This window comes from Somniosus microcephalus, chromosome 28 (assembly GCF_052327205.1).
Source record: "Somniosus microcephalus isolate GS21.2 chromosome 28, FLI_Smic_1.0, whole genome shotgun sequence".
Taxonomy (NCBI): Eukaryota; Metazoa; Chordata; class Chondrichthyes; order Squaliformes; family Somniosidae; genus Somniosus; species Somniosus microcephalus.
In genome coordinates this window covers 11,944,042-11,969,109 of record NC_141014.1, presented here as the reverse complement: position 1 = coordinate 11,969,109, position 25,068 = coordinate 11,944,042, and the positions used below count along the sequence as shown (strand labels likewise).

At 46.0% G+C, this 25,068-nt stretch overlaps 4 non-coding genes across 4 annotated transcripts; all 4 read left to right on the top strand.

Annotated features, from left to right (window-relative positions):
- Window positions 1-1,521: 1,521 nt before the first annotated feature.
- trnar-ccu (transfer RNA arginine (anticodon CCU)) lies at window positions 1,522-1,594 on the top strand. Its single transcript has one exon. It is a non-coding gene; the product is annotated as a tRNA-Arg (tRNA).
- Window positions 1,595-10,547: 8,953 nt separating this feature from the next.
- Window positions 10,548-10,620, top strand: trnar-ccu (transfer RNA arginine (anticodon CCU)). Its single transcript has one exon. It is a non-coding gene; the product is annotated as a tRNA-Arg (tRNA).
- Window positions 10,621-23,231: 12,611 nt separating this feature from the next.
- Window positions 23,232-23,304, top strand: trnar-ccu (transfer RNA arginine (anticodon CCU)). The gene has a single exon. It is a non-coding gene; the product is annotated as a tRNA-Arg (tRNA).
- Window positions 23,305-24,184: 880 nt separating this feature from the next.
- trnar-ucu (transfer RNA arginine (anticodon UCU)) lies at window positions 24,185-24,257 on the top strand. The gene has a single exon. It is a non-coding gene; the product is annotated as a tRNA-Arg (tRNA).
- The last annotated feature ends 811 nt before the right edge of the window (window positions 24,258-25,068 follow it).

Below are 25,068 nucleotides of genomic sequence, written 5' to 3'. Positions count from 1 at the left end.
CTGCCCCGAATTGGCAGTACTTTGATAGCTTTCTTAATTCGGTGAGGTAATCAGCGTTACTTTCATTCTTGTGTTGATTTCTCTTGGAGAATTTGAATCATTCCGCTATCAGCAGCGGTGTTGGGTTTAAGTGCTCCTGCAGGGTATCAACAATTTCTTTAAAATTCTTGTCCTTTGGTTTGGCTGGAGTGATTACATTTCGTAACAGCCCGCATGCCTTTGCGCCCATTAGGTTCAGCAGTACTGAAGCTTTTTCTTTCATCTTCTATTCCATTTGCAGTGCAATATACCTCTACTCTTTCCACATATGTGGTCCAATCCTCTATTTCGCTATCAAAAGCATCAATATTGCCAGACTTAGGCATCTTAGAAAAGATATGGCGCTTCCCACGCTTTTCTTTCTGTTCTGCAGAAAAGATATGGCGCTTCCCGCGCTTTCCCGCCGCTGCTGCCGATGACAACGCTGTTTCCCGCGGTTTCCGTTCTCTTTTTAAAATTTATTCACAGTTGGAGACTCGTTCCCGCCGGGCTTTCTCTCCAGGTCTGAACGCCGACCTGCTTGCAGCGCCGGCCGTCTCCCGAGTGCTCCCTCCCAGTCCGTTATTGCTTGCCTCCGATTTCGCTGCCTGTCTTATCTGTAGAGCCAGCCGCTGGAGCCCCAGCCTGACGCCCAGGAAGGATTAGCGCAGTACCTGCCACCAGCTTGGCCAGCTGGTGAAACCACAGCTTCTCTCACTTTCTTGAGTCTTCTGGACGCCCGAGGAATCGATGTTCTTGAGGTGCTGCCGAATTGCAGGTAAGTCCGTTTCCACTTCGTCGCCACTGTAGTGTCCGTGTGTTGATAGAGACACTGAAGACAGGAGTTGGTTCATAGCTGTTTACTAAGCAAAGTCTGGGGGGGGGGTTCTAACGGATATACACAATATACAGGCTTATATAGCCCGAGTGGCCATTACCGGCATTACAGCACACCTGGGGCTCTTAAAAGCACATACACTACAACTATGATATAGCCGTCAAGGCCCAGAATGTCAATGCAGCCATCCAGAATAAACTGGTAGATGGTCAGGGCAGTGTTCGCAAGTTGATAGACATTCTGAAGGGATTTGGGAGGGCGGAGTAACTGAGAGGTACGCTGGAGGTATTTCTGTGGAAATGTGGAGAAATGCTGTGTGGCAGAAAGCACTGGTGAAGTTGGAGGCCACCATAAGATCCAGAAATGGACGTCGGCCCAGGAGAGTGAATTTCTGACCAGGAACCCAGACAGCAGCAAAATAAACCAGTGGGACAGTCACAGACTCAGCAGGTAACAGCAGCGATGGGGGATGGGCTGCAAACTAGACAAAGTTACCTTCAAACTGCAGCAACTGAATAGAAGATCAGAGTCACAGCAGCTGATGTGCATTTTAAATCCTAATCAAAGATTTTCTGTCTGCGGTGAGAATAATTTGCCCTGTAAATAATTATTTGGCGGTCACAAACTGACCCTTAAGTCTCATGATTTTCATTCCTTTGTATACAGCCCCAGTGGCCTAATGGATAAGGCACTGGCCTCCTAAGCCAGGGATTGTGGGTTCGAGTCCCATCTGGGGTGATGTATTTTTAAGATTGGCACTATGATATTGCCGTCAAGGCCCAGAATGTCAATGCAACCATCCAGAATAAACTTGTAGATGGTCAGGGCAGTGTTTGCAAGTTGACAGACATTCTGAAGGGATTTGGGAGGGCAGAATAACCGAGAGGTACGCTGGAGGTGTTAATGTGGAGAAGTGTTGTGTGGCAGAAAGCACTGGTGAAGTTGGAGGCCACCATAAGATCCAGAAATGGACATCGGCCCAGGAGAGTGAATTTCTGACCAGGAACCCAGACAGCAGCAAAATAAACCAGTGGGACAGTCACAGACACAGCAGCGATGGGGGATGGGCTGTAAACTAGACAAAGTTACCGTCAAACTGCAGCAACTGAATAGAAGATCTGAGTAGTCGAGTGGAGCAGTGTAGTATTGATGGCAGAGAAGGCCAGGAATTGGGAATCAAATTTGAGCAAAGTTCCAGGGCTCACTGATGAAAGCAAAGACCAGGCCGGGTCGCGGAATGGACACTGGGCACGGTATCTCCCGAAACATCTCCGCCTCGCTACCTCTCACTCCTTCTTTAAATGTTCCTCCAAACCTACCTCTTTGACCAAGGTTTAGGGCACCTGACCTAATCTCTCCTTATGTGGCTCGGTGTCAAATTTTGTTTGATAATGGCTCCTGTGAAGCACCTTGGGATATTTTACTAGGTTAAAGGTGCTATAATGTTATGTTCATTAATAACTAGTCATTTTTATTAAGAACAGCTAGCTTTTGCTAGACACTTTATTGAGCACATGTGGACTAGGCACAGTATCTGTAGAGGCCTCCATCTTGACTGCTGCCTTGTGGGTAGCCTAGTGCATTGTGGATAGCCCACTCTTATATACATACAGCACCACCTAGTGTACCATTCCAGAATGACAGGTCACTGATCATTACATCCCCCTTTCTTTGAGGTTAAACAAAATCAGTATCAATCAATATCAATCAATAACAACATAAACATCTTCAACAGTCAATGCATTTTCAATGTAGTTTTCTTTGTACTCAAAGATTAAGTCTATCAGGCTTTTTTACTTCACGTGTGGATCTTCTCAGCACAGGTAAGTCTGATGTGTTTTCATGAGAGCCTGTATGTGTATTTGTGTTTGATTGTTCTGGTGGTGAGTGACAAGATTCAGTTGTGGCATTGTCATCGATTTGCTCTTCGATAGTCTCTTGTGTTTTTAGGAGGGAACGGCGGTTCCTCCTGAGAATCTGTCCTTCCTCAGTTCTAACAGCGTATGACCTTGGTCCTACTTCCTCAAGAACTGTAGCTTTCCTGTTCCATGCATCTGGATCCTCAATCCTGACAACATCATCCCTTGTCAATGGTTTCAGAGTTTTGAATGACTTTTCAAAGTGTGATTTCTGTTTCAGCTTTAACAGTTGAAGTCTCTGTCTCAGTTCCTTACTCTGCTTTTCTTTTGCACAGCAGGGTAGCGTGGTACGCAACTTGCGACCCATTAGGAGCTCAGCAGGTGAAGAACCAGAGTCTAAAGGTGAGGCTCGGTAGCTCAGCAGGGCGAGATAAGGATCAGACTTGCTTTCTGTCGCTTTCTTCAGCAGCTGCTTGAGAACTTCAACACCTTTCTCTGCCTTACCATTCGACTGAGCATAGAAAGGACTGGATGTGATGTGTTGAAAGTCATAATGTGCTGCAAACTGTTGCCATTCCTTACAGTTGAAGCACGGACCATTGTCGCTAACGGCAATCCTGGGAATTCTATGTCTGGCGAAGATGGATTTCACATGCATTATGACACTGCTTGCTGTGGTGCTTGAGAGCAGCGCCATCTCAGGATAGTTAGAATAGTAGTCAATCACTATTAGATAGTCTTTACCATTTAAATGAAAAAGGTCCATACCAACTTTTTGCCATGGTGCTGTTGGTATGTCAGCTACTATCATTGGTTCCTTTGCTTGTTTGTTTTGGTGTTTCTGACATGTCTCACATTTGCCTATCATGTTCTCAATGTCCTTATTTATGCCAGGCCAATAAACAGTGTCTCTTGCTCTCCTTTTGCATTTTTCAATTACGAGGTGTCCCTCATGAATACTTTTGAGCATGCCTTGACGTAGAGCCTGTGGAATGACTATTCTGTTCTGTTTTAGTAATAGTCCACTTGCGACACTTAACTCTGACCTGATGTGATAGTACTTTGGACAGGAACCTTTTGGCCAACCATGATGAATGTTCTCTATTACTGTTTGTAATACTGTATCTTTTACTGTTTCTTCTGCTATTTGCTTTGATTTTGTGTCTGACACGGGCAGCGCAGCAGTGACCATACTCACATGAACATCCACGTCTTCTTCAGTACAGCTCACATGACTCATTGTGGGTGCTCGGGATAGTGCATCTGCTAACGCTATGTATTTGCCTGGTGTGTAGATCAGTTCAAAGTCATATCTTTGCAGCTTCATCATGAGTCGTTGAATCCTTGGAGACATCTCATTCAGGTTCTTTTTTATGATGGCAACCAATGGGCTGTGGTCTGTCTCAACTGTGAAGGTGGGAAGTCCATATATGTAGCCATGAAACTTTTCTAGTCCAACTACCAAGCCTAGACATTCCTTTTCAATCTGGGCGTATCGACACTCAGTATCAGTCATAGACCTGGAGGCATAGGCAACAGGCTTCCAATCTTCACCCTCTGCTTGTAGCAAGACCGCACCTAGGCCATCTTTTGATGCATCCGTTGACACTTTGATTCTTTTTGTTGGGTCAAAGAAGGTGAGTACAGGTGTGGTTGTCAGCACTGTTTTGAGGTTTATCCACTCTTGTTCATGTCTTTCTGTCCATGCGAACTCATTTGTTTTACGTAGCAGGTCTCGCAGACAGGCTGTCTTGGCTGACAAGTTAGGAATGAACTTTCCAATGAAGTTTATCATCCCCATGATGCATAGCACTCCTTTTTCGTCAGTGGGTCGGGGCATTTTGAGTATGGCGTTTGCTTTTTCCATATCTGGCTCTATTCCTTTACCAGATAGATTATCTCCTAGGAAAGTGACTTCCTGGACACCAAACTGACACTTGGCTTTGTTGAGCTTCAGTCCATTCCGGCGTATGCTCTGTAGCACTTTATTCAGTCTCTCATTGTGTTCTTTCAGTGTGGAGCCCCAGATGATGATATCATCAACATAGACCCGAACTCCTTCCAGGCCTTCAATTATGTGTTCTATCGCTCTATGAAAGATTTCAGATGCAGATATTATCCCAAAAGGCATTCTGAGGAAACAATACCTGCCAAATGGTGTGTTGAAGGTACAGTATTTGGTGCTCTCTTCATCCAGTTTTAGTTGCCAAAATCCTTGTGATGCATCGAGCTTTGTAAAGTATCTGGCACCTGACATTTCACTGGTGATTTCTTCTTGCTTGGGAATCTGGTAGTGTTCACGTTTTATGTTTGCATTTAAGTCCTTTGGATCCATGCATATTCTTAGATCATTGTTCTTTTTCTTTGCACATACCATGGAGTTAACCCAGTCTGTTGGCTCTTCGACTTTCCTGATGACTCCTAGTGTGGTCATTCTGTCCAGTTCATTCTTGAGCCGGTCACGCAGGGGTGCTGGAACTCTTCGTGGAGCATGTACCACTGGCTGAGCATCTTCCTTTAGCTGGATCTTGTAAGTGAATGGTAGAACTCCAAATCCTTTGAACACATCCTGGAAATTATTTACTACAGAATCCACTGAGTCATCTGGTCTGCTTATGGCACAGTTTATACGGTATACTCTCTTGACCAGCTCTAAGTCCTCACAAGCTTTGTCACCCAGTAGTGAATGAAGTCCTTCATCCACAACAGAAAACATGAGATGATGCACTTTGTCTTTGACTGTCACTTTATGTCTGCATGCACCTAAGCTATCTATTTTCTGTCCATTATAGTCCTTCAGTAGTACTGACTTTTTCTGTATTTTGGGCTTTTCTTTCATGTTTTTAATGTCACTCATACTGATTAAATTTGCTTTTGCCCCAGTGTCCAGTTTCAATGTAACTAATGCTCCATTTATCTACAGTCGGATCATCCATTTGTCCTCTTTTACTGCATTAATTTTATGTTCAGCATTGTCCATATCTGAGGGCTGCACATTTTCTGTATCATTTTTGACATTGTCACATGACACTATTCATACAAAAAATGTCTCACTTAAATCAGTGTCCTCAATCACATTAACTCGTTGCCCTTTCTTTGTTTTTAGTTTTGAAAAGCATTGTTTGGCAAAGTGATTCTTTCCATTACACTTTGTGCACATTTTTCCAAACGCTGGGCATTTTCTTAACTGGTGTTTGTAACCATAGCGTTTACAATTAAAAATTTAATCCTCCGATTGCTTTTCATTTCTGTTCTGCCCACGTTTCTTCCCCTTGTAGGACACAGCACCGACAGCAGCATTATCACTCATTACAATCGCATCATTATTGATTTCACTGAAAGTCTTCGCATGCTTTCGAGCTAGCTCGCTGGCGTGGCATATTTTCACAGCAATTTCCAATGTTAGTTCGGTTTCTCTCAACAGACGTTCCCTGACCTTTTTTTTATCATGAATACCAAACATGATGGAACAGGGGATGTACCAGAGGACTGGAGAACAGCTAATGTAGTACCATTATACAAGAAGGGTAGCAGAGATAAACCAGGGAATTACAGGCCAGTGAGCCTAACATCTGTGGTAGGGAAATTATTGGAAAAAATTCTGAGGGACAAAATTAGTCTCCACTTGGAGAGGCAAGGATTAATCGGGGATAGTCAGCATGGCTTTGTCAAGGGTAAATCATGTCTGACAAATCTGATTGAATTTTTCGAGGGGGTGACTAGGGGGGTGGATGAGGGAAATGCTGTGGATGTGGTTTACATGGACTTCAGTAAAGCTTTTGACAAAGTCCCGCATAGGAGACTGGTCAAGAAGGTAAGAGCCCATGGGATCCAGGGTGCCTTGGCGCGTTGGATCCTAAACTGGCTGAGTGGCAGGAGGCAGAGGGTGATGGTCGAAGGTTGCTTTTGTGACTGGAAGCCTGTGTCCAGTGGGGTACCTCAGGGATCGGTGCTGGGTCCCTTGTTGTTTGTGATCTACATAAATGATTTGGATGAGAATGTAAAAGGTATGATCAGTAAGTTCACAGATGCCACGAAAATTGGTGGGGTGGTAAATTGCGAGGAGGAAAGCCTCAGGCTACAGGACGATATAAACGGGTTGGTCAGATGGGCAGAAAAGTGGCAAATGGAATTTAACCCTGAAAAGTGCGAGGTGATGCATTTTGGACGGACAAATAAGGCAAGGGAATACACAATGAGTGGTAGGACCCTAGGAAGTACAGAGGGTCAGAGGGACCTTGGTGTACATGTACATAGATCCCTGAAGGCAGCGGAACAGGTAGATAAGGTGGTTAAAAAGGCATATGGGATACTTGCCTTCATTAGCCGAGGCATAGAATATAAGAGTAGGGAGGTTATGATGGTACTGTACAAAACGCTGGTGAGGCCACAGCTGGAGTACTGTGTGCAGTTCTGGTCGCCTCACTATAGGAAGGATGTGATTGCTTTGGAGAGGGTGCAGAGAAGATTCACCAGGTTGTTACCTGGGATGGAGCGCCTCAGCTATGAAGAAAGACTAAACAGGCTGGGGTTGTTTTCCTTGGAGCAAAGAAGGCTGAGGGGGGACCTGATTGAGGTGTACAAAATGATGAGGGGCATAGATAGGGTAGATAAAGAGGAACTTTTCCCCTTAGTAGGGGGGTCAATAACAAGGGGGCATAGATTCAGGGTAAGGGGCAGGAGATTTAGAGGGGATTTGAGGAGGAACTTTTTCACCCAGAGGGTGGTTGGAATCTGGAACTCACTGCCTGAAAGGGTGGTAGAGGCAGGAACCCTCACAACATTCAAGAAGCATTTGGATGGGCACTTGAAATGCCATTGCATACAAGGCTATGGACCAAATGCTGGAAAATGGGATTAGACTGGACAGGGATGGATGGGCGGCGCAGAGACGATGGGCCGAAGGGCCTCTTTCTGTGCTGTAAAACTCTATGACTCTATGACTCTATGACACAATCTGGTCACGAATCATGGATGCTTTCAGCTCAGAGAAATTACATGTCTGTGCTTTCAGTTTCAGATCAGTTATAAAGCTATCAAAAGTCTCATTTTGCTGCTGTGTCTGAGAACAGAAGATGTACCTCTCATAGGTTTCATTCTTTTTGGGACAACAATGTGTATCAAACTTCTTTAGCACATCGTCTAATTTTCCTCTGTTCTCCTCTGGATTAAATACAAATGTATTAAATATCTCTATCGCCTGTGGACCTGCAACCATGAGCAGCAACGCTATTTTCCTTGCATCTGGCTTCATACCGAATCCGATGGGAGCAATGTAGAGTTCGAATTGTTGTTTAAAAGTCTGCCAATTGTAGTCGATATTTCCTGTGAGTTTCAAACGCTCTGGTGGCTTCAAATTCTCCATGTCGCGTTGCACAATATTCAGCAGATCTTACCAATCCTGGTACCATGTTATGTTCATTAATAACGAGTCATTTTTATTAAGAACAGCTAGCTTTTGCTAGACACTTTATTCAGTACATGTGGACTAGGCACAGTATCTGTAGAGGCCTCCATCTTGACTGCTGCCTTGTGGGTAGCCTAGTGCATCATGGGTAGCCCACTCTTATATACATACAGCACCACCTAGTGTACCATTCCAGAATGACAGCTTACTGATCATTACACTATATAAATGCAAGTTGTCATTGTAGAGGGCTCTGGTATGGCATGAGCAGTGACAGATATGATGGGTGAAAATAGCTCCTATCTGTGCTTAACTTTCGAAGACTCTGAAACTGTGAGGGAGATGTCACATTTCGGAGTGGTCAATTGTCCTCAGGCGGGTTACATTGTGTATTCAGCCCCAGTGGCCTAATGGATAAGGCACTGGCCTCTTAAGCCAGGGATTGTGGGTTCGATCCCTATCTGCGGTGATGTGTTCTCTAATGATTGATAAAACGGTGGTTTAGGTGGGGCGAGTGGTGGAAGGTGCTGCCAGGCGGGGAGACTGCATTAAAGAGGATTGTATTATCACCTGTCAGCCAAGAATCCATTACAGCCATATGGTCAATGTAATCATCCACAATAAGGAGGGAGAGAGAAGACGGGCCAGTTAGCCTGACATCAGCCCTGGCTTTGGGAGATGCGGCCGAAGAAGCCTTGGCAAGTTATTGCTGTGCATCTTGTAGATGGCACACGGTGTGCCGGTGGTAGAGGGAGTGAATGTTCAAGATGGTGGATGGGGTGCCAATCAAGCGGGCTGCTTTGTCCTGGGTGGTGTCAATCTTCTTGAGTGTTGTTGGAGCTGTACTCATCCAGGCCAGTGCAGAGTATTCCATCACACTCCTGACTTGTGCCTTGTAGATGGTGGAAAGGCTTTGGGGAGTCAGGAGGTGAGACACTCACTGCAGAATTCGGCGATGGTAATGCTGTTGAATATCAAGGGGTGGTGGTTAGACTCTCGTAAGTTGGAGATATTCAAGAATCAGAGGGCACAGATTTAAGGTGATTGGCAAAAGAACCAAAGGCGACATAAGAACATAAGAAATAGGAGCAGGAGTAGGCCACACGGCTGCTCGACCATTCAATAGGATCATGGCTGATCTGAATCTAGACTCACATCCACTTCCCTGCCCTCTCCCCGTAACCCCTAATTCCCTTATCTGCTAGGAAAATGTCTATCTCCATTTTAAATGTATTTAATGTTGCAGCTTCCACAGCTCTCTGGGGTAGCAAATTCCATAGATTTACTACCCTCTGAGTAAAGAAGTTTCTCCTCATCTCAGTTTTGAAAGGGCAGCCCCTTATTCTAAGATTATGCCCCCTAGTTCTAGTCTCACCCATCAGTGGAAAAAACGTTTTTACGCAGCGAATGGTTAAGATCTGGAATGCGCTGCCTGAAAGGGTGGTGGAGGCAGACTCAATCTTAACTTTCAACAGGGAGTTGGATAAGTATCTCAAGGAAAGAAAATGATGGAGGGAAGGTCATTGATGAAGCAGCTGCAGATGGTTGGATCTAGGACACTGCCCTGAGGAACTCCTGCAGCAATGTCCTGGGGCTGAGGTGATTGACCTCCAACAATCACAATCCAGAGTAACTGAGAGGTACGCTGGATGTATTTCCGTGGAAATGTTGGAGAATCGTTGTGGGGCAGAAAGCGGTGGTGAAGTTGGAGGCCAGCATAAGATGCGGAAACAGTGGAGAAATGGACGTTGGCCCAGGAGAGTGAATTTCTGGCCAGGACCCAGACAGCAGCAAAATAAACCAGTGGGACAGTCACAGACTCAGCAGGAAACAGCAGCGATGGTTGATGGGCTGTAAACTGGACAAAGTTACCTTCAAACTGCAGCAACTGAGTAGAAGATCAGAGTCACAGCAGCTGAGTCTTACAGTGTATTCCAGTGGAGCCCAGTGGAGCAGTGTAGTATTGATGGCGGAGAAGGCCAGGAATTGGGAATCAAATTTGAGCAAAGTTTCAGGGCTCACTGATGAAAACAAAGAGCGGGCAGGGTCGGGGAATGGAAAGTGGGCATGGTATCTCCCTAAACATCTCCGCCTCGCTGCCTCTCTCTCCTCCTTTAAATGTTCCTTAAAACCTACCCCTTTGACCAAGGTTTAGGACTCCTGTCCTAATATCTCATGTGGCTCGGTGTCAAATTCTATTTGATAATCGCTCCTGTGAAGCGCCTTGGGACATTTTACTATGTTAACGGCGTTATATAAATGCAAGTTGTTGTTGTAGGTGGCTCTGGTATGGCGCGAGCAGTGACAGATTTGATGGGTGAAAATAGCTCCCATCTCTGCTGAACTTTCGAAGACTCTGAAACGGAGGCAGATGTCACATTTCAGAGCGGTCAATTGCCCTCAGGCGGGTTACATTGTGTATTCAGCTCCAGTGGCCTAATGGATAAGGCACTGGCCTCCTAAGCCAGGGATTGTGGGTTTGAGTCCCATCTGGGGTGATGTGTTTTTAATGATTGACACAACAGCGGTTTAGGCGGGGCAAGTGGTGGAAGGTGCTGCCAGGCGGGGAGGCTGCATTAAGGAGGATTGTATTATCACCTGTAGCCAAGATTCCATCAAGGCCGTAAGGTCAGTGCAATCATCCACAATAAGGAGGGAGAGAGAAGACAGGCCAGTTAGCCTGACATCAGTCATCGGGAAAATGTTGGAATCCATTATTAAGGGAGTGGTAACAATGCACTCAGAAAATCATATGATTAGGTTTTTGTGAAAGGGAAATTGTGTTTAACACATTTATTGGAGTATTTTGAGGATGTAACTTGCGGGGTAGATAAATGGGAACCAGTGGATGTCGTATATTTGGATTTCCAAAAGGCATTCAATCAGGTGCCATGTAAAAGGTTTTATTTTTATTTGTTCCTGGGATGTGGGCGTCGTTGGCAAGGCCAGCATTTATTGCCCATCCCTAATTGCCCTTGAGAAGGTGGTGGTGAGCCGCTGCCCTGAGGAACTCCTGCAGCAATGTCCTGGGGCTGAGATGATTGACCTCCAACAACCACAACGCTACGCAAGATAAGGTATCCTGGGGTTGGGGTAATATATTAGCATGGATAGAGGAGTGGCTAACAGATAGAAAACAGCGGGTAGGGATAAACGGGTCATTTTCCGGTTGGCAGGCTGTAGCTAGTGGGGTGCTTGGGCCTCAGCTATTTACAATCTATATTAATGACTTAGATGAAGGGACCGAGGACAATGTATCCAGATTTGCTGACGATACAAAGCTAGGTGGAAAAGTAAGCTGTGAGGAGGACACAAAGAGCCTGCAAAGGGATCTAGACAGGTTAAGTGAGTGGGCAATAAGGAGGGAGATAGAGAATAATGTGAAGAAATGCGAGGTTATTCACTTTGGTAGGAAGAATAAAAAAGCAGAATATTTTTTAAATGGTGAGAAACTATTAAATGTTGGTGTTCAGAGAGATTTAGGTGTCCTCGTTGTAAGCGGTTTTTGATCCTTGCCCAATTGCTAGATGGACGGTTCGAATCGCCCCCGCCTTACGAAAGTTCTATACTCGGGAATTATTATTCAGAGTGTAAATGGAATAAGTCACGGACAGGAATGCTTCGGTGAAAAATCAAACTTATATTTATTTGGTCTAACATACATTGGATAAAACATGCACTACTAAATGAAATCACTATCTCTGTGGAGAATAGAATCCAGATTACAAACAATATACATACAGTACACAACTGGGGCCTATAACAAGCAATAATTCCCTTGTTGCTATGGTGGACTCTAACTCCACCCCTACCAACGAATTACCCAGTCGCATAAACCCCTTCGCCTGGCTGAACGAAATGAAGCTCCCATCCTTGGAATAGCCCAAAAGCTTCACTTCTGAGGAAAACCCTGAGCCCCTTTCACCTCACCCAGCTTGCCTGGGATATCTGGTTACCGGCTTAGGTCACTCGAGACTATGCTTACCACCACACACAGTTGGTCTCGATCGCTTCGCTCAGTGGCTTCTTCCTCTGGTACTTCTTGCTAGGTCGATCTTGGTGGAGCGAGGAAGTGAGAGAGAGAGAGAAAGAATGGTGGAAAAGGATCTATCTTTATAGGAGTCTTGCTACCCCCCTATCTTTCCCGCCAATCTTTAAAATCCTTTTGTTTCTAAGCACCCCGGTGCTTAATCAGTGATGGGTCATCATCGGACCCATGAGTATTCTGTGATTGGATTAATGGCCCTAAATCTGGGACATATCTTTCGGCCTTTGTGTTGGGAAAAACAGGCTCCTCTTCAGCTGGCTGAGGCCAGTGGGTTCATTGTTCTGCTTCTCTTCTGAGATGGAGGTGAGAAGTGCTTTTGCATATGTAGCCTGGCGAAATGGAGCAGCACAGGACACGAACTTTCGTTTTTGGGGTTTTTTATTCTGTATTAATAACTTGGGTCTAGGTTTAGGATGAAATTGTAAATACATAAAACACAGTCGACAAAATACGGCAGTGGCTTGCTGCAAAACAGAACATGAGGCAAACCACAGGTGAAGGCAGTTAATTAACTAACAATCATTATACAAAACAAAACATATCATACCATACATTCGTATGTCCCGTTATCACTTGTCACCTCTTACAAGCAAACAGAAAGTATTAAACTCATTCGAAACGTAGCCCCAAGGACTCAACAACAATTTTAACAAAGGTTAACACCAGCACATGGTGGGACAATCTACAAGCATCCCCGTGATATCGAGTGATTTGGGAAACAATATCACTTTAAAACTATGTCTGGCTGCACTAAATGCTGTTTTAGTTGTACTTTACGCAGACTAAGTTCATTTAAAAAGTCATATTCACCCCAACTCTCCTCAGAGCACACCCCCCACGCTGCATCGAGAAAATGGAGGCTGTGAAGAAAGGGGAGGTTCCTTTGGCATCACATGGCCCTTCCCATAAACCTTTTCTCCTTTTTTCAAATTCTAAAGGGGAAAATGAACCGCGCCATCTAGTGGACTTAAATATTCACTGCATTTTCCCACTTGGCTACATTCTCCCCTGCTTTAAAGTCAACGTCCTCGGTGACTTAGCACCCGTTTTTCACTTCTTTTACAGCTTCTCGAAAAAATGCAGTACCCAGACTCGATAAAACATGAGAGAACACCTCAGGACTGAGTGAGACTGCATTACAGGCTGACTGAGGCAAATGGTATGGGTTAGGGTTTACCCCAGCATTGGCTCTTTTAGTTCTGCGAGGAGCCGGAATGGGTACCTCAACCTCAGTCCCACACTCAGAAGGATCTGAATGCTCTGGCTCAGAAACAGCCTCTGATTCCTGTACATCTTGGGCGTTACCAACAGGATCATTGTTTACTTTTTCCTCCTGAGTTAACTCTGGATAGGTGACTTCCTCTACCACAACAAACTCAGTATCAGAGGGCTCTGGCAACGATTCTGTCAAAAGAGTGACAGGGGGTACGGTGACAGGGGACTTGGTTCTCGTCCGCCTAGGCTCAGGGACAGGGGTAACACATGGCCTAAGATTAACTCTATGGACCCTTTTTAAAGGACCGCCCCCTACAGGCTCAACTGCATGTGTAGTACCCTGTACCTCCACCACTCTGTACACAGTAGGACCCCATGCATCCTGAATTTTGTTCCTACCCAAAGGCCTGTGTCGTAAGTATACCAACTGACCCACCTCAATGGTTGGACAGTACACTTTGTCTTTGTTAAGTTCAATTCTTTGAGCTGATTTCTTTTCAGTGTACTCTCTTGCCCTTGCATGTGCCTCCTTCAAACGCTCTTGGTGGACAACCAACCACTCATGTTTCTTGTGTAACACTTGCTCCTGACCTAATAAAGCATCTACAGGAAGGTGTGGATGAACCCCGAAAAGCAGATAGTACGGTGAGTAGCCAGTCGTAGCATGGGGTGTTACATTGTAGGCATACACCAACTCAGATAAGTGCTCAGGCCAGCGGCGCTTCTTTTCTGGAGGCAGTGTACGCAAAAGATCATGTAAAGATCTGTTGAATCTCTCACATTGAGCATTTCCTTCTGGGTGGTGTGGGGTAGTGCGGGTTTTCTTTACACCATAAAGCTTACACAGCTCGGCAATGATTTCACTCTCAAAATTTCGACCTCTGTCTGAATGCAATCTTTCTGGGACCCCATACTTCATGAACCACTCTTTGAGAAGGACTTTTGCCGTGGTATCAGCCTTTTGGTCCCGAGTAGGGAAGGCTTGTGTGAATTTAGTGAAAACATCGGTCACCACTAACACATTCTCACGACCATCGGAGGCCGGTTCCAGCATGGTGAAATCTACAGCAACTACTTCAAGGGGCCGGGAGGCTAGAAATGATTTCATAGGGGCATGTATCTTGGGGTGGGGCATTTTTGTCAAAACACACCTCTCGCATTTCTTGACCCACTGTTCCACATCCCCATACATCCCAACCCAAAAACATCTCTGTCTCAAAAGGTTCTGTGTGCGCTCTATTCCCTGATGGCCCATACGATCATGCACACCTTCAAGCACGACTTCTTTCAAACAAGAGGGCAGTAGTAGCTGGTGACACTCACCAACATGGACATCCTCGATTACACGGTACAACAAACCATCTTGCTCACAAATACGGGGCCACTGCTTTAACGTGGATAATACTAGCTTGGATAACTGCGACCTCTCCTTGTAAGTTGGCCTTCGCTGCTCACCCCAAAACTTCCTAAACACGCTGAGGGTGGGGTCTGTGTCCTGAAACTTACGTAGTTCCTCTTTAGAGTAACCGGGAAGTGTTGGTGTGTTACCCTGCAACTCACTACACTCAGTACTTTCTTCTGCGTCCGAAACACGGATCTGTCTGACTTTACAGCACTTGACTCCTGCTGTCCCTAAGTCTGGTCCTAGAGCTGTTCCCTTGTGAGTGACATTACATATGGCCACACAACCATCATAGTCTGCATCCCCACTGTCTGACTTGGGCTCCCCTGCTAACGGCTGCCTAGAGAGGGCATCTGCTGCTGCATTACAGCGGCCTGGGCGGTACTTGACGTCAAAGTCAAAAACAGCTAACTGAGCCACCCATCTTTGCTCAACAGCACCTAACTTAGCTGTAGAAAGGTGACACAGGGGGTTGTTATCTGTTATGACAGTGAACTTGGAACCTAGAAGGTAACCTCGAAATTTCTCTGAAACAGCCCATTTGAGGGCGAGGAGCTCTAGTTTCATACTGCTGTAGTTTCTGTCATTTCTTTCAGCATTACGGAGCCTCCTACTGGCATATGCTATCACTCTCTTCCTATCTCCCTGCTGCTGGTGGAGGATGGCACCTAATCCTAGGTTACTGGCATCCGTCTCTACAATAAAAGGCTGAGTGAAATCTGCGTAACCTAACACTGGAGCACTGATCAGCTTTTCTTTCAGCTGTTCGAAAGCAGCTTGGCACGCAGCTGTCCATGAACCTTCAAACAACCGTTTTGCTTTTGCTGGGCTGTCTTCCCTAAGGCATGCATTGACTACGTCATGGAGAGGGCCAGCTCGTTTAGAAAAATCCTCAATGAACCTCCTGTAATAACTACAGAAACCAAGAAATGACCTCAGATCTTTGACTGTACTGGGGACCGGCCACTTCTTTACGGCGGCAATTTTCTCTGGATCTGTCCCTATACCCTCCCCTGAAATTTGATGCCCAAGGAACCTGACTTCCTGCTGCAGGAAGTGACACTTTTCAAGCTTTACTTTCAACCCTGTCTCTTTCAGTCGTCTTAGAGCTGTCTCAAGCCTCTCTAAATGGTCCGGGAAGGTCTGAGAGAACACAAGGATGTCATCTAAATACACTAATAGGATGTGGAACACTAAGTCGCTCATAGTCGCTTGCATAAGTCGTTGAAAAGTCGCAGGTCCATTACAGACACCAAAAGGCATTCTGAGGTACTCAAAAAGGCCAAAAGGAGTTGTAAAAGCAGTCTTAGGCCTGTCACTTTCACGAACAGCAACCTGGTGGTACCCACTTGCAAGATCAATGGTCGAGAAGAACTTTGCACCATGAAGGGCATCAAAACTCTCGTCAATGCGGGGCAAAGGAAATGCGTCACGTCTGGTTTTTGAGTTTAGTTTCCTAAAGTCAACACATAGTCGTATGTCTCCATCAGTCTTACGAACTACCACTATGGGTGAAGCGTATGAACTATTGCTCTCCTGGATGACACGCTTTCTTAAAAGCTTAGTGATGTGGTCCCTCACCTCTTTGTACAGTGTAGGTGGGATACGACGGTATGGCTCTGTAACTGGTGCGTCATCTACCAAGTTAATCTCATGCTCAACTTTATCAGTGTAGCCTAGGTCCTCATCCTTAAAAGCAAATACTTCCGAATACCTGGCTAAAAGTGCACCTAACTCTGCTTGTTGGCCCTGTGTGCCACCTATGTGTAGTTTGTCCAAAAGCAACTGAATGTCTTGGTCTGTCATCTGTCCTTCTTTTCTGCCAACAGTTACTTCCTCTGTGTCAGCGGAGATGCGTTGAAATCGCACCTCACAGGAGTCCTTGTCTACACACTCTGCCTGAGTCGGAATACCAAGCCTGGTCCTGGGGCTTAACCACACATCCTCCTCAGAGAAATTTACCACCTGCACTGGAAATAAATGTCCCTTTGATTCAACTAGAGTGGGGACAACTACCAGGCCACCTGGCAATGGTGTGTTACCTGGCTCCAACAGCATTTTAGTGCTGCCACCTGACTGAGTTTTAAGTCCCTTTACATAGACTGTAGCTATGGAAGACGCAGGCACATGTACAGCACCCCTACCAGCTACACGGACAGAAGATGACTTTGGAGTGATGTTACACTGTTGTACTTGCTGAAATGCTTCCCTCCAATCTGAATCCAACTTTCCCCTATAGTGTCAAACTCAGCATGAACTAGTTGTCTGCATCGGCTGATGATGTTCATACCAATAAGACCTGGTGCTGCAGGCTGTGACTGCTGATGCTCTTTGACTACCAGGAAACCACATTCGGGTAAGGTTATGCCCATAGTTTCAACGTCTAACTCAAGGTAGCCCAAGTAGGGAATGTCCAACCCGTTGGCGGCAGTGATCTTAAGCCACCCGGTTGTAGGCAGCATATCCTCATCCCTCCCAAGTAAGTGCTCTCTGAAAAAAACTTCAGTAATAGTGCTGACTTGGCTCCCGGTATCCAGTAAACAGTTAGCAGTAACCCCCCCAATCTTGAGATCTACTACTGGACATTTACCTACTGCACAGTCAAGAAATCTGTCACGAATACCAGTACTGTTCTGAGAGCCTGCAGGTTTTCCTCGCATTGCCCGGCTCATGGCAATCGAGGGAGTTAGTTTTCCTGCACCCCAGCCAGCATTGGTGGATGTGTTTGCTACCTCGTGCTTCTGAGGACACTGTTTGGCAATGTGCCCCGCCCCGTTGCACTTAAAGCAAATAGGCTGACCTTCATCAGTGAACTTTGGCTTGGCTCTAGGTTTCCCAACCTTGTCATTACCCGTGTCTTCCTTCTGTAGAGCAAGACCCCGTACTGCCTCTGTTAGTTCCCCGATAGCTTTACCCTGTTCCGCCACCACTTTAAGAACATCCTGTAAAGTGACAGCCTGGCTGCCTGGTACCCCAATGGCAGAACACTGAAGATCCCTCCCCGTACTGTCACACACTACATTCTTGCTCTTTGCAACTTTAGTGCTACAGGGCTGGTCTTCTAAGGACCATAAGACAGCTTCCTCACGTACATCGAACAGGGTAGACTGGGGGTTGTCTCGTACAAACTTGCGCAACTCTCTCCGGAGTGAGGGATCTCTAACACCATCAACAAATCTGTTTCTGACAACCCGTTTTGTGTCCGGCACAGCATCAGGTGATTGCTTCACCAAAGTTCTCATAATCTGAGAGAGTGCATGTGAGTATTCTCGGAAATCTTCACCCTCTTCTTGCTTGCGTCCATAGAAAGTTTCTAACAGCTGGGACTCACTGCGTTTTTCGGTGAAAGCCCCCCTTAGGTAACTGAACAGGTCACTGGGCTGCTTAGACTCTCCACCCAACCGTAACCTAATTTCCTGTAGGGCTGCCCCCCTCAACAAAGATCGAATGAAATCTACCTGCTCTGCAGGAGTCTGATCTCTAGCTCGTAGTACACTTTCAACCTCTTCAATGAACTCATCAACTGAACGACTATCTTTAGATACCTCACCACTGAATGGTTGGATCTGACGCTCTCTGGGTACATACACATATGACTTGGTTGCCCCATTACCTAGAGTGGCAATAATTGCCATTGCTTGGTCATGGTTTTTTTTCAACTCTGAAATCTGTGCCTTGAGTTGATCTATCTGGTTGCCCTCACCCACACTCGAGGTATTGTCCTCACCATCCGAATTGTGAGCTCCACCCGCCTCCTCAGGAGGGTCTAACATTTTGACTCAGTTCACAAGTCCCTGACAGTCACTGAATGGGATGGCCGCTGTGACGATTCTTCTCCAATGGTGTCCCTCCTCGGTGCCTTGATGGGTCCTCTCCCAGATTGGTCCTGGCACCCTCTGGATCCCGTCTGTCTGGTCTGGTCCTCCTTAGCAACCCCAGGCAGCACTCTCCGTCCGTCTCCAGGTCCACTTGGCACCACACCGCTCTTCCCCCACTGCCGTATTTTATGTAACTTTCCCAAACCTGAGAAACTCCAAGCTAACAGACCCCACTCCTGGTACCAAAATGTGTAGCCTGGCGAAATGGAGCAGCACAGGACACGAACTTTCGTTTTTGGGGTTTTTTATTCTGTATTAATAACTTGGGTCTAGGTTTAGGATGAAATTGTAAATACATAAAACACAGTCGACAAAATACGGCAGTGGCTTGCTGCAAAACAGAACATGAGGCAAACCACAGGTGAAGGCAGTTAATTAACTAACAATCATTATACAAAACAAAACATATCATACCATACATTCGTATGTCCCGTTATCACTTGTCACCTCTTACAAGCAAACAGAAAGTATTAAACTCGTTCGAAACATAGCCCCAAGGACTCAACAACAATTTTAACAAAGGTTAACACCAGCACATGGTGGGACAATCTACAAGCATCCCCGTGATATCGAGTGATTTGGGAAACGATATCACTTTAAAACTATGTCTGGCTGCACTAAATGCTGTTTTAGTTGTACTTTACGCAGACTAAGTTCATTTAAAAAGTCATATTCACCCCAACTCTCCTCAGAGCACACCCCCCACGCTGCATCTAGAAAATGGAGGCTGTGAAGAAAGGGGAGGTTCCTTTGGCATCACATGGCCCTTCCCATAAACCTTTTCTCCTTTTTTCAAATTCTAAAGGGGAAAATGAACCGCGCCATCTAGTGGACTTAAATATTCACTGCATTTTCCCACTTGGCTACACATATTAGAGTGGCTTTCTAATAAGTTCAAGTTCAATGGCCCCCTTCCTTTTTCCAGGACTGTCGGGCGAACCCATACATTTTGGATGACTGACAGTTCTTTTGTCACAGCCAACTGCCATGCGTTCTCTGGAGTTTTAACAAACCAGTCCTCCACGCACCTGCACAGGGCGATCCCACCACAGGGAAAACACCCTCAGCCCATAAAGTCCACAAAAATATTCTCGACTGAGTCCATTCTTCAAACAGAGACTTTGCGATCTCGTCATCGTACAGGAAACACAGACAGTTAGCATGCAGGTACAGCAAGCAATTAGGAAGGCAAATGGCATGTTGGCCTTTATTGCAAGGGAGTTGGAGCTCAAGAGTAAGGAAGTCTTACTACAATTGTACAGGGCTTTGGTGAGACCACACCTGGAGTGCTGTGCACAGTTCTGGTCTCCTTATCAGAGAAGGACATACATGCCTTAGATGCAGTGCAACGAAGGTTCACTAGATTGATTCCTGGGATGAGAGGACTGTCCTATGGTGAGAGATTGTGTAGAATGGGCCTATACTCCCTGGAGTTCAGAAGAATGAAACATATAAGATTCAGAGCGGGATTGACAGGGTAGATGCTGAGAGGCTGTTTCCTCTGGCTGGAGTGTCTAAAACTAGGGGATATAGTCTCAGGATAAGGGGTCGGCCATTTAAGACTGAGATGAGGAGGAATTTCTTCACTCAGACGGTTGTGAATCTTTGGAATTCTCCACCCCAAAGGGATGTGGATGCTGAGTCGTGGAGTATATTCAAGGCTGCGATAGATAGATATTTGGACTCTAAGGGGAACAAGGGAATATGGGCTTGGGCAGGAAAGTGGAGTTGAGGTCAAAGATCAGTCATGATCTTATTGAATGGCGGAACAGTCTCGAAGGGCTGTATGGCCAACTCCTGCTCCTACTTCTTATCTTCTGATTGTGATGGACATTGAAGTCCACCTGATGGCATGAGAGTTCATGGGGTCGAGAGTCAGCGTTGAGGACTCCCAGGGCCACTCCCTCCTGTCTGTGGACCACTGGGCCGCCACCTCTGGTGGGTCTGTCCTGCTTGTGGGACGGGACATACCCAGGGATGGTGATGGAGGAGTCTGGGAACTTGGCTGATAGGTATGATCCTGTGTGGTTGCATTCTAGCCCAAGCTACAAGTTTAAAGTTACCTGGTCCCACTGACCATCCACCTCTTTGTTTACATCAGTCAGCCCTGGAAATTTCCACAGAAATACCTCCAGCAAACCCCTTGGTCACTCAGCCCTCCCAAATCCCTGCTCCCACTTCCTCAAATTGTCAATTCACTTGTCCACAAGGTCCTTACCACCCTTGAGCTTATTGCGGATGATTGCACTGACATCACAACCTTGACGGAAACTTGGCTCACAATTTACGATTAATGCAGCCTCCCCGCCTGGCTGTACTTTCCACCACTTGCCCCGTCTAATCCGCCATAGTATCAATCATAAAAAACACATCACCCCAGATGAGACTCAAACACATAATCCCTGACTTAGGAGGTCAGTGCCTTATCCATTAGGCCACTGGGGCTGAATACTAACAGCACCCCACCTGAGGACAATTGACCGCTCTGAAATTCCCCACATTTCCCAAATCCTGGAAAGTTAAGCACTGAGGGAAGCTATTTTCACCCATCATATCTGCTGCTGCTCACGTGCCGTGCCAGAGCCATCTGCAGCAACAACTTGCATTTATATAGCGTCTGTAAAGTAGTAAAACGTCCCAAGGGGCTCACAGGAGCGATTATCAAAGAGAATTTGACACCGAGCCACATAAATAGATACTAGGACAGGTGACCAAACGCTTATCATAGAATGGTTACAGCACAGAAGGAGGCCATTCGGCCCATCGAGCCCGTGCCGGCTCTCTGCAATACCACTTCAGCTAGTCCCACTGTCTCTGCCCCTTCCCCGTAGCCCTGCAAATGTTTTTCCTGCAGGTACTTATCCAATTCCCCTTTGAAAGCCGTGATTGAATCTGCCTCCACCAGCCTTCCAGGCAGTGCATTCCAGATCCTAACCACTCGCTGAGTGAAAAAGTTATTCCACACGTCACCTTTGGTTGTTCCACCAATCATCTTAAATCTGTCCTCTGGTTCTCGACCCTTCCACCAATAGGAACAGTTTCTCTCTATCTACTCTGTCCAGACCCCTCATGATTTTGAACACCTCTCTCAAATCTACTCTCAATCCTCTCTGCTCTAAGGAGAACAACCCCAGCTTCTCCAGTCTATCCACGTAACTAAAGTCCCTCTTCCCTGGAATCATTCTCGTAAATCTTTTCTGCACTCTCTCTAAGGCCTTCACATCCTTCCTAAAGTGCGGTGCTCATAATTGACACAATACTCCAGTTGGGGTCGAACCAGTGTTTTATACAGGTTCATCATAATTTCCACGATTTTCTACTCGATACCTCGGTGGCAGGACATATTGAGAGAGTGGTTAACAAAGCATATGGGATCTTGGGCTTCATAAATAGAGGTTTTAGGTTTTGAGTACAAAAGTAGAGAAGTTATGCTGAACCTTTATAAAGCGCTGGTTGGACCACAACTGGAGTATTGCATCCAGTTCTGGTCACCACAATTTAGGAAGGATGTGAAGGCCCTTGAGAGGGTGCAGAGGAGATTTACCAGAATGGTTCCGTGGATGGGGGATCTTAGCTATAAGGACAGGTTGGAGAAGCTGGATTTATTTTCATCAGAGCAAAGGAGGTTGAGGGGTGATTTGATAGAAGTGTACAAGATTATGACGGGTTTGGACAGGCTAGACGGGGAAAGGCTCTTCCCAATAGTTGATGGCACAAGGACTAGGGGACACAGATTGAAGGAATTGGGCAAGAGATACAGGGGGGATGTGAGAAAAACTTTTTTACACAGTGAATGGTGATGACCTGGAACTCGCTGCCGACGGAAGTGGCGGAAGTGGAGACACTCAATGTTTTCAAGGGGAGACTGGATAGGCACTTGAGGGAAATAAACTTGCAGGGCTATGGGAATAAAGCGTGGGAATGGGACTGACTGGATTGCTCTACAGAGAGACGGCACGGACTGGATGGGCCGAATGGCCTCCCTCTGTGCCGTTATGACTCGATGACTCTACAACTCTATTCATGAAGCCCAGGATCCCGTAAGCTTTTTTAACTGCTTTCTCAACCTGCCCTGCCACCTTCAATGATTTGTGTACATACACCCCTAGTTCTGTCTGTTCATGCACCCACTTTAGGATTGTACCCTTTAGTTTATATTTCCTTTCTTCATTCCTTCGACCAAAATGTATCAGTTTTCTGCGTTAAATTTCATTTGTCATGTGTCCGCCCATTCCACCAGCCTGTCTATGTCCTCTTGAAGTCTATCACTATCCTCCTCACTGTTCACTGCACTTCCAAGTTTTGTGTCATTTGCAAAGTTTGAAATTGTGTCCTGTACAAACTTTACTCTGGCTGTGCAGTTTGGGTTTGATTGATTACCTACCATCGTATTCGGGCCACATGGGGAGAATGTGGTGAATCGATTCATTAGCCACCCAAAAATGTGCATTTTAAATCCTAATCAAAGATTTTCTGTCTGCGGTGAGAATAATTTGCCCTGTAAATAATGATTTGGCAGTCACAAACTGACCCTTAAGTCTCATGATTTTCATTACTTTGTATACAGCCCCAGTGGCCTAATGGATAAGGCACTGGCCTCCTAAGCCAGGGATTGTGGGTTCGAGTCCCATCTGGGGTGATATATTTTTAAGATTGGCACTATGGTATAGCCGTCAAGGTCCAGAATGTCAATGCAACCATCCAGAATAAACTCGCAGATGGTCAGGGCAGTGCTCGCAAGTTGATAGACATTCTGAAGGGATTTGGGAGGGCAGAGTAACCGAGAGGTACGCTGGAGCTGTTAATGTGGAGAAGTGTTGTGTGGCAGAAAGCAGTGGTGAAGTTGGAGGCCACCATAAGATCCAGAAATGGATGTCGGCCCAGGAGAGTGAATTTCTGGTCAGGACCCGGACAGCAGCAAAATAAACGAGTGGGACAGTCACAGACACAGCAGCGATGGGGGATGGGCTGCAAACTGGACAAAGTTACCTTCAAACTTAAGCAACTGAATAGAAGATCAGAGTCACAGCAGCTGAGTCGTCCAGTGGAGCAGTTTAGTATTGATGGCAGAGAAGGCCAGGAATTGGGAATCAAATTTGAACAAAGTTCCAGGGCTCACTGATGAAAACAAAGAGCGGTCGGGGAATGGGCAGTGGGCACGGTATCTCCCTAAACATCTCCGCCTCGCTGCCTCTCTCTCCTCCTTTAAATGTTCCTTAAAACCTACCCCTTTGACCAAGGTTCAGGACTCCTGTCCTAATATCTCCTTATGTGGCTCGGTGTCAAATTCTGTTTGATAATCGCTCCTGTGAAGCGCCTTGGAATATTTTACTACGTTAACGACGCTATATAAATGCAAGTTGTTGTTGTAGGTGGCTCTGGTATGGCGCGAGCAGTGACAGATATGATGGGTGATAATAGCTCCCATCTCTGCTGAACTTTCGAAGACTCTGAAACTGAGGCAGATGTCACATTTCGGAGCGGTCAATTGCCCTCAGGCGGGTTACCTTCTGTATTCAGCCCCAGTGGCCTAATGGATAAGGCACTGGCCTTCTAAGCCAGGGATTGTGGGTTCAAGTCCCATTTGGGGTAATGTGTTTTTAATGATTGAAACAATGGCGGTTTAGGCAGGGCAAGTGATGGAAGGTGCTGCCAGGCGGGGAGGCTACATTAAGGAGGATTGTATTATCACCTGTCGCCAAGATTCCAACAAGGCCGTAAGGTCAATGCAATCATCCACAATAAGGAGGGAGAGAGAAGACAGGCCAGTTAGCCTGACATCAGTCATCGGGAAAATGTTGGAATCCATTATTGAGGAAATGGTAACAATGCACTTAGAAAATCATATGATTAGGTTTTTGTGAAAGGGAAATTGTGTTTAACAAATTTATTGGAGTATTTTGAGGATGTAACTAGCAGGGTAGATAAATGGGAACCAGTGGATGTCGTATATTTGGATTTCCAAAAGGCATTCAATCAGGTGCCACGTAAAATGTTTTATTTTGATTTCTTCCTGGGATGTGGGCGTCGCTGGCAAGGCCAGCATTTATTGCCCATCCCTAATTGCCCTTGAGAAGGTGGTGGTGAGCCGCTGCCCTGAGGAACTCCTGCAGTGATGTCCTGGGGCTGAGGTGATTGACCTCCAACAACCACAACACTACGCAAGATAAGGTATCCTGGGGTTGGGGTAATATATTAGCATGGATAGAGGAGTGGCTAACAGACAGAAAACAGCGGGTAGGGATAACCGGGTCATTTTCCGGTTGGCAGGCTGTAACTAGTGGGGTGCTTGGGCCTCAGCTATTTACAATCTATATTAATGCCTTAGATGAAGGGGCCGAGGACAATGTATCCAGATTTGCTGACGATACAAAGCTAGGTGGAAAAGTAAGCTGTGATGGGG